Here is an 11,333-nt window from a genome sequence, read left to right on the forward strand (position 1 = left end):
AATCTCTACTTGATTATTGTACTAGGCATACACAAGAGAAAATACTTTTCTGCAAATCATAAAATGGTCGACATATCTATATACTGTTCTCCATTTCTATAACTTAACATACTTATTTCCTTGAATATTTTATGAGTGGATAAGTAAACATTTTGTTTTTAAGAATGATTTTACTTTTAACATTTATTAAACTTTAGATTTTAGTTTATGAAGATGCTACACCATTGTGCTGTCCCGGGATGTAAAGAAAAGGTAAGAAATTTACTTGCCTTCTCGAATAATTAGCAACCTCTTCATACTCCCTCATCTTTCACAAGCTGGATGACTTATACGATGTTACCAATTTTCTAATTTGACCATTGTACAACAATCAAATCAAGTATCCGTTATCTTTGTCATCGACATCTTTACTCAAATTGTAACCTATGATATATCATTTTAAAGCTTTGAACCTAAGAATTTTATTTGTACCAACGACTTTTATAAATTTTCACAAATAAGCGTCTCTCATCTTTTTTAACAAGAGAGCAAAAATATGGCCATAATTTTGTTAATAATATTCAAGGTTACGTTATTTTACCAAAAAAGTTCCGTTGTGTTTTAAATAATATGTTACCGTTTCTATAAGTAATATTATTCATTTTCTACTGAAAATGGGTTAGTACAATATTTGACTCGAGTGATTTCTTAAATATTTTATATACTAACTAATAACTATGTGAAGTGAGTAGGTACATACACGAACGGAACATAATTTAATATAAATTAAATCAACCTCGATTTATTCAACTATTTGCAATCTCTAAAAAATACTTTTTAATAATACATACATATTTATACCAGGATTAAATTGTAACAAAAAAACTCATTATTAATAAATAAACTTAGTTTTTTCATTATGGATTATTTTCACTGACGTTACATATATCATCATAAATTGAAAGCATGTTGGATATTATAAGGTTTTTATCAGGCTTGATCTCAAGTCCCTTTTTAGTTGACTTGAATTAAACTTAATTTTCTTTAGACTTGGAGTGAATTTGATAGATTTTTTATAATGGCACTTGAATTGACTTGAAACGAACACGAATAAACAGCCAAATCCTCAATATGTATATATGATTGCAATCGAAAATTTCTTTTTGTTTTACTAAATGAAACTGCCTACCGTTACTAAATAAATACAAGAACTACTATTTTTCTTTCATGTTTTTGGGTAGATGACGACTTTGGCCTCCGATAAACCGACTTGTAGAAGTAAATAATACTTGAGACTTAAAGATTATCACATGAGACTTAATTGTGATTTGCACAAGGGAGGATTGTGACTTGGTGCATCTAGTTACTGTGTAGTCCGACGTTACTTCAATAATATAAAAAAAAATCACGGTCTTTTGATGTTTGCTGTCAATTTTTCTACTCACTTCAGAGTTGATTGGTTGAATTTTGAACAGTTCTTTTTAGCTGTGAGCAATTTTCAAACATTAATATTTTATAATAGATTCTACAGTTAAGAAAAATTGACTAACTACTAGTGTTGGATAATTTACCCTGTTTTCTTGACCAGGCAACACAGAAATCAATATTAAAATTGCTTTTTTTTTTGTTTGACAGAAGTGAAAATGATTTCATCATAAAGTGTGTGAAAGCAAATGGTACCACCTCAATTAGAGATCCATTGAGCCATTATTGCTTACTGTCAATGTTTGATTTTTAAAAATAAATTAATTCGAAATTTATCAGCTTTATGTATTATTGGTTGCAATACGTCAACAAACGATAATGGAGGAAAAAAGGCAATGTATTGAAGATTTTCTTCACGCCCATCACACTGTAAAGGAGGTCGTAGAATTAATCTGTTGAGCTTGTCTGTATAGGTAGTCAGGAAGTGGAGAAAAAACGAGATTTTTACTGAAGCTTTTTGACTGATGTAATTTAGGTTGTAGCTTTAAGAGGTTGTAAAGCCCTGGTCGGATGCCAACTACTGTTACTGATTACTGTTGTTAACAAGACTCAGCACCTGACTATAAGGCATAGTCAAGCATAGTGCAAGGAAAAGCCTCACCGACTTCTGGCCTCCATACTTGTGCCCACCCCCACATATCCTTTTGCTTTATCTATCTTTTTATTTTCTTCACTCTTAGCATAGAGTTTGGAATTTTTAGTTGAACAAGCCCACTTTTTACTCCCAAATGAGGAGAATATATAAGGAGTAATTGGTTGAAAGAGGGGGGGAGGGACAAGTTAATTTTTCATATAATTCAAAAAAAGAAAAACCAGCTAACCTGCAGACGTAATTGTTCCATGTGTACATAATTCCATAACTCTTAGCTAGGATTGAAGAATATGAACACAAAGAAAAGAATAATTATTATACGTAGAATATATAATACTTTAGTATCTTTCGTTCTAGCCACACCTCCTACTTTACGCTTCTGGGATCTCGTCTTTTTGGAAGAGATTTTGATAGAAATTCAACAACTGAAATGATGAAGTTACCATAAAAGTGCAATAAGAGTCGGTAGTAGAACTAACAAAATCAATCAGAACTGGACTAATAGCAATGCAGTATTTTTATTTATTTAGACAGATCCAACCCTAATTACCACCAGCTGACTTTTTGCCTTTTCCCCCTGCATCTTCGTTAGTTGTAAAGGTGACTTGGCCCCATCTATGCTTTGTAATTTGTATCGTACTATAATGTGTTTGTTAATGGTCCCAAGATGACCAAATATTTCCGGAATTTGTGATGTCACGTGTGAAATTACCATTTAACAATATTTTTAAGTAATTATATATATTTAAATAAGTATACAAACTACTATAATGGATCATTTTGGATCACATTGGCGGATTTTCTGGATGATGGGAGTTAAAAAATAGGCACATTCACGTATATATATATATATATTTAGGTACTTGTTGTATGTAGTAGATTCATAATATTAAATATTATACACGAACCTATTTTTTATTACTTTATTTTACTACCCTCATAATGAGATCCATGTATCAAAATATCACGTTTCATATCGATTACTTTGAAGAGGATTAGAGATAAACAGAGTATACATGTGTTTTATTTTATTAGTTAATATTTTTGTATTATTATTAGACTATACAATGTCTGGAAGAAAAAATAATAGTTGTCCAAAGGTACCTATAGGAGAAGACCATTTTTGATTTGACTTTTTGAGGCATACTTTCATGCTATACGACATTGCATTTTTGGTTAAAAATATGTATATTCACGACCATAAAAAAAGAGTCTTTAATCATTTTATTTTCCAGTAAGTTAAATTTTATTATTATTATTTTAACATCTGTCAGGTATTATGTGTTCTTTATATAGCTTTTTTTTTTCTTTAAATGAAAATATATACATGATAGGTTTTATAGGGACTCTATTAATTAACTAGTCATAAAATACAATTTATTAAAAATATGATGTGCAATTGCGACTACTTTTTATTGTGGTTAATATATGTATCTATGGGATCCGTGAATTATGACTGCACCATGGTTTCTCTACTGCACCTCTGATTAGTGAGTTATTCTGCTCAAATGATTAATGAACAACATATTATTATAAATTGATAAAAAATAACGAAACAAATTGTAATAATTGAGTCACGCAACCTGTCTTTATATTTAGTTTATTTATTAACACGCAACCTCGACTGTTAAAAGAGAAAAGAAAAATGATAGATAGTCCCTTCGTATTTTTCATGTTGCCAATTGTTAACTATTATTGCGAGAATATTTTCCTAACTATAGAGTTATTATGTTAAGAACTGCTTAAAGCTTACAAAGTACTATTTCGAATTGATAAAGTGAATCTAATTAAATCAATCGTATAATGAATGTCTTAAGGAATTAAGGACTTTATTATGATTCTGATAATGTAAAATAAATGGATCAATACATATGTAAAATTTAAAATCATTAAAACATTTCTTTCACGATTTTTATTTTAATGTAATTCCTTTATTTATTCCATAACTACTCTATTATTACACAAAACCGCCTTAAGTTTGTCAATAAAAGGAAGGGGGGTTTGTATATAGAATACTTCTTGTGTTGTTATATAAGGCACATAAATACACTTATCGTATTATTATATATTAAATATATAATCTGATTTGATCCATGAGTCATTCAGAGTTAATAAACACAAAATGGAATATAATGAATTATTAAAGGGGTTGTTATTGGTGGTCGTAGGAGTGTCGTGGAAACTATCCACTTCAATTATAACTATGACAAACTCGAAAGTCTTCGTTAACGCAATTGATCATATATGTACGTTGGATCTCGTTAAGTTATTTGGACCTAAGATGAACAGCATATTTAATGTATGTGTGCATAGTTGTTTGAACGAAGGTTGAGGGGGGAGAGTCATTACTTAGGTAGGTATTATAAGACATAAGGAAAAGGGATTCAAGAGGCAGAGATGATGAACGTCCATAAAAATGGTCGTTAGTGATAAAAAACGTTCATAATTCGTTATTTTATTCTTGTTCTTCTCGAAAGAAAGAAAGAATGAAGAAAAAGTGGAAGGAATTTATGATGAAGGTAGGTTTTTTTTTCTCTCTCTCTCTCTCTTCTTGACTATGGGCATATTTTGTATTCAGTTGGTTGAATGACATTAGTTTTGCGTCTGTACATGTGTTTATAAAGTTTTTGTTCGGTCCGGTCTAAAAAATGAGGAATACTCAAGAATATTTTGTTCCATTTGTTTACTACTCATGGTCCTCATTCGTGCTTTAAACCTGGATTGGTTTGATTCGAATTAGTATTTGTTAAGCTTTAAACAGTTCTCTATTGTCAAATGTAGAAAAGCTCCAAAGTTGGGATGATTATAAGTTGGCAAATATACGATAAACCCTTTTACTGTTAATTTTGAATTACTTTGTCAAATTTAATATCGTTTTTACTTTGTAAAAAAAAGAAATCCCTTGTTTTAGTCAAAGAAAACATTCCAAAATATTGTTTCCTTTCGTTTTGTCATTGTTCTGCAAAAAAACATTCGTGGACGAATTCATTTTGCCTTGTCATATCTACCAAAATTAACACTGCTCCTTTGTAAACGATTTTTATAATCAGTAGGAAAAAGCATGTGGGACTGAATTGGAATCAACTATAGTTATTAGTACAAAATTAGAATAGACTGTACCAGGGGCGTTGATAGCTTTCACCATTTGGGAGGGGGGCTTAGCCCCAAAAATCCACGCCGTTACATGATTACTTATATGTAATTATACAATTTCTATTTATATGAATATAAATAGGTGTATTTTGTATATATATTAGAAGAGGATGCCTGCGCTACAGTGCTGAATAGAATGGAATAGAAACAAAAAATGAAGGTAGAAGAAAAGAGAAATGAAAAGATGTAGAAAAGTACAAAGGGGGAAGAGATAGAGAGAAGTAGAGAGATATAGAAAGAGAGAAGGAAAAAAATGTTTTATTTCAGTCAAAAATTGGGCCAAAAAAATATCATAGGAACATGTTTTGTTATTTTACATATAAGAGTATGTCTACTTGCTAAATTTCAAAATGATTTGTTCCACCATTTTGGGATAACACCAAAAAAACACTAATAAATTTATATAAGATATGATAAACAATTGTGGAAGGGCCCTCCCGCCCCTCAGAAACTTTTTTGGGGCTCAAGTCGCACCCTAAAAAAAGGGGTTTAATGACGCCACTATACCCTACTGTAAAGATCCTTAATTGTTCTACTAATTGAAAAAAAGAAAAATCGATCTTAGTTGGTAAAAAAGAGGACAAGGAAAAACGAGTGCGCGTACAATGTAGTATTCAATGATTAACCCAAGTATGAACAACTCGTGGCCTGAGGACCGTTGCGCCCCACTTTATGTTTATGTGCGACCCACAACTCATTATCACTTCAAGCAGTTTTTTTTTTTTTTAGTAAAATTGTCACAATATCATCAAAATGCATAGAGCACTCATAATACGTAGAAAAATTAAAAAATTTGATTGTATTTTGTTTGACTCTAAGAGGTTGCTAGATTGACCTTTTTTGAAACAGTACGTCCTTGAAAAATTAGATTTGGCATTTTTTTTTATTTGGCCTAAAGTTGAAATAAATTTGTATTTATTAGTTTTGTTTTATGTAGTACATTCCCATGGAATTTAATTTAATAGTTTCTGCAGTCCATTAAAATATTTCATGTGGCAGTACGGTCCATTATATTAAAAGGTTGGACATCCTTGCACTAAACTGTGCAAGACTGCAGTCCAGTTCTGTCTCGGTCCAATCCCGTTCAGTAGCGTATATCAGTGTTAACAGTTATAAAGTTCAGTCCTTGATGAAGTCGTACAACTTTATTTCTTCTTTTTAGAATCAGTTTTATTACTGACATCACGACAGACCGTCGCCAAGGACTGGTAGAACTGTTCCTATGCCTGGACTGGAACGAATTAATAAAGACTGACACAACACTACTCATTAATGAAATAAATTGCATTTCATACACTTCGCGAGAGAGAGAGAGTCAATGAAAAAACTACGTGAAATAAAGAGTGAGATAGAGAATTATAATGAATATCTAATTTGTAAAAATAAAAATCCTTTGGAAGAAAAGCTATTATTTATTTATTCAAAGTTTCATTCTCCTCAACTCGGAGATGCAAAGAGGGAGCCAAAGTAAACAATAAAGATTGAATCACTTCCAGTTTTCTCCCCGTTTGTTTGGCCTAGTCCCCACGCACATAATAATATGTATTATATATCTATTAGAGTGGTTTCATTTTCCATTTTTTTCGAATTTTGGAGATGGGTAGTGTGGAAAAGTTGTTATATGGTATGAAAATTAACTATGGAAAATGACATTGTCCTACAAAGTCATATATAGGTCGCAAATCTCGATCTAATTATGAAAAAAGGCAAATATCTTTACTTAATGGATATAGATACTTAAAGTACATTTTTAGTTATTTTACATAAAATAATTTATAAAGACATTTGTTTAACCTATAAAAAATGTTTATCATGGTGTTCCCTAAATTTGTCCTTTAGAACCAAAAAAAAAAAAGTTAGGAAAAGAAGAGAATATTTTTATAAAGGAAAAATCAAAGTTTTCTTATGTTATTATCTCTTTATTTGTTCCATTAGGTAGCTTTAAAAAAAACTTTATTTATATTTTTTATACGTTAGAGTAATGACTATCATAATTAATTGATGCTAAATAATGATTAATGTAGTATTTTAATCTTTATCGACGAAATAAACAACTTTTGTCTATTTTCAAACTTTGAACTAGAACTTCCACCTAAAGATAACATCGTAGGAAAATAAAATTTTGCATAGGTTATTTTATTAAAACATGACAACTTTTTAGAACATAGCCGTGATCAAAATTCGCAAAAAGTTGAAAAACAAACCTCCCTAATGTGTGTATACATAGAATAAAATAATCTGTCTATTTCCTCATAAATTTAATTAATGGAATCCTTTATAGACTTAAAACTAAAAGAAGAAAAGGGAAAAACCCTCATAAACGAAGCCATTTTTGGTAGCTGTAAAAAGGTAGAGGATCTCTATTTAGTGGTTTGTAACTCGAGCAATTATCGACTCGGTTTAAGATGACTTGAGTTGATGATAATATGACTCGACACCAATGGTTGTGAGTCGACTTTTTTTTTAAATTCATATTTATTAAATTGATCGGATGAAGTTGCACAGATTAAGTACAATTAAACATTATACCAGTCAAAGATACCCCTCCTTGGGATTTATCCATAGATCTTGAGATATTGCTGTTGTGTTAAGGATGATTTCTATCAAAATATCAAAATCTTGGGATTTTATACATGCAACAATAATAAATAATTTTCATTTAATTATATTTAATAAATCTTCAAACTTTGATTAGCTAAAGCGTTAGTAGTTTTCTACTCGTTTAAAACTTATTTTCGCTTTGTCTGGTTTTAACTGCGGCTAAATAATATATTAGAATGAACAGTGACCGCCTCCTAAAGCATTAATAACGAAACTCTGCAATGTTTAGCAACAATAGAGCAATAGGCTTAAAACGGATAAAGAACATTATCTTAAACAGGTATTATTGAAGGTGACCAAGAATATGAAATATAACTGATTCAATGTCAGGGTTCCAATTGTATATATATTCTGTAAACTACTTTTATTTTCTTCAGAATTAAGTGGTGATTCTTGGGGTTTCAGGGTGGAGTCTAGGAGAATTCTAGAAATTCTGAGTGGCTTTCCTGATTATAGAGAAGCCATCAATTACATCTTCTAATCAAGGAACTGTCTTTGAAGTCCATTTACATTAAGAATATTTCCTTCTCTAGGAACGACCCAGTATCAAACTTACACACATCGATTTCAAATGAATAATTTCTTCCGAGTTCGTTGTCCATTGAGCTACATCGTTCCAATATTATATTGAGTCGGTTTAACTTTCATCGCTAAGACTCATCATTAAAATATGTTTTGAGTTGGTTGTACTGTTGTCACTAAGTTTTGTCTCATCAATCTGAATTTATAATGAGGTTCTTATAATCTGGGAGGAGACAGACTAGGCATAAGAATACCTCGGTTTTTGTAACGAATTGCAAGAGAAATTTGCCAGTATGTAGCACATGAAAAGTATGCAATTCATACACAAAGTACATACTCAAAGTAGGTGGTATTTGATTGTATATAAATGAATAAATAGATAATTGGAATGCCTTGCTACAATTTTTTTTTACTCGGTTCGGTTCTACTCAAGTCCACACAAAGCTACCTTTACTTGAAGACCAATGTAAGCACATCAAAAGAACTCATAAATTGCCTCCTACTTCTTAGGGATTTTTATCGTGAAAATCATGATTTATTTGCCACAATATGATCACAAAGGTACATATAATATATTATATAAAACACTACGTATTTGAAAAGTGAAAAGGGAATATATATATATACATAGTACATATACATGAGAATATATCACTCAACCTCTCTTTGAAAAGGGGGAAAGGGGGAGAGAGAGGAAGAATATTATTATACCACTCAACCTCTTCTCCTCTCTCTCTTTCTCAAGAACTCTTATGGATGTACCTACATATATCGTCCTACTAACTACTAACAAACAGAATAATAACAACAATAGAATCTTTACTCACAATGGTTGTGTGTTTCAACGTGAAGAAAACAATAGACTTTTGTGATTGGTTAAAGAACCCCTTTTGTTCCTCCTTCTTCTTCTCCTGATTTTTTATTTTATTTTATTTTTATTGCACTTATGTACTTTTTTTCTCTCTCTCTTTCTTTCTTTTAAAGACACACATGGATTCTACCTATTTGTATGTAATAATAAAATAATAACTCTGCCGTTGTTTCATCGTTCCTCTCCTTTCCTTTTCAAGGTAGAGATATGTAATATAGGTAGAACCATGCAACCATCCAACCAACTAAGTTAACAGACATATAATAAAGGTAATAATTAAAAAAAAAAAAAAGTATCTCAATACCTTTACCCACTCTCAGAGACGGGGATCGGGAAGAATCATGTCGCATTTTTATATAAGTTTCATAAAATAGCCAACGACAGATTAGGACTTGATGATAAAGGATTCGGTAGTCTTTTTGGGTTTAATTATGAAATTTTCGTTTCTCATTTTTGGCTAGCTAATAAAAGATTCGTCTATAACTCAAAGTCAGAAACTTCATATTTAATAGTACTCAATACATGAGACAAAAGTGCTTTGATAGGGGCATAAGCTTTGTTTATTTATATTAGTTTGTAAACAAAGCGAGAAAATAATACAGCTCCCTAAATGGTAGTATTATTTTATATAAAGTATAATTACATTTTTAATATAGAGGGCGCATTGAAAAAATTAATTAAACAACGTAGCTGGATGAACAACGCTCTGGAGAGAAAAAATTATCTTGAACTGAATGTGCGCTTCTAAATAAGAAAAAAGGCATTATGTATGTTTATGGACTTTAAGAAGAAATCCTTGGTTAGATGGAGTAATTATAGTACTCCAAAGTTTACTTGAAATTAATCAGGTCAACTCTACCAAACCAATTAAAGGACCATAAACAAATTATGTTACATCCCAAACTTACAGACTGTCACATCACCTGCCCGATAATGTATATCTTAGAGTTTGCTCATTCCTTAATCTAATTGCATGTGGCAATATCTCATTGGGTCCAAATAATATTCATCCAGTTTTTGCAGTATATTCATTTGAGTAGAATATTATTTTTTTTAGAGGGCAACAAATTACCCCAAATATTTGGGATTACGATGATTTTTTTTTTTCAACACTTTGTTAATGACCCTTTTTATTACAGAAATTTTATTATGAAACACATTTTAATGATATTTTCTTTTACAAAATACGGAATCTATAAAATTAATTGCCTAAATTGGGAGGACAGCAATTGTGCACCCTTGTTTCCCGTTTCTATGGCTATGGTATTTACATTGTATCTTTTTAGTAATGAAGTTAAGCAATTATGTAAGTACATACCTACATTAATAAAAAAAAATGTTAAAGCCTGACAGTCTTGAATAGTTTTGACTTGAACAGTCCGGTATATCTGTGCAAAACCAATTACTCAGAATCAGGCGGGAAATATATATATATATATTTTATAAAATTGGGAAACGATTGTTCTTACATATATATATTTATTTAATTGTCTCCCAAAAAATAAGTTATATTTTATTGTCATTTATCTTGTGCTCACGACTCAATTAAGGTCGAGTTTCAATTCTGTAAGCCCCATTAAACTATAATAAATCCCAACTGGTCATATTTCGGTCCAAACCGCAGTCTAAAACTGTGGACCGATATCAGAGGAAGAAACATTTACGGAAACTCTTTTTTTTTCTTTAAAATAAAAGAAGTCAAATTTACGAAATAAAGTATAAAAAAACTTTTTTAGTGGGACGAACCTAGAATGAGATCTACAACAATACCGGTCCAGATCAAAGCTAAACAATACATTACAAATAATAGCTGAACTAAACAAAACTTCGGCAAATCAACAGTTCATTTTTATTTGGAATGCAACATTTGTAGTGCACAAAGAGAAGAAAGAACCAATACTTAGGCTGGCTTAGTTGTTATTAAAGTTATTCAATTTAAGCGAAACTTTGTAAGATTTTTCCATTTGAAGAAATAAATGGTTTGTCATGAATTCATAAATTAAGTGAACATTACTTTTAGTTTGACCTTCACCCCCTTCCTTCTGTATCCCATATATATATATATATAGTACGTATAAGATCCCTAAAAAGATGTAAATTTACATATGTCCCCTCAATAGGTCAAATAAC

Source organism: Lepeophtheirus salmonis, chromosome 4 (genome assembly GCF_016086655.4).
Source record: "Lepeophtheirus salmonis chromosome 4, UVic_Lsal_1.4, whole genome shotgun sequence".
Classification (NCBI taxonomy): domain Eukaryota; kingdom Metazoa; phylum Arthropoda; class Copepoda; order Siphonostomatoida; family Caligidae; genus Lepeophtheirus; species Lepeophtheirus salmonis.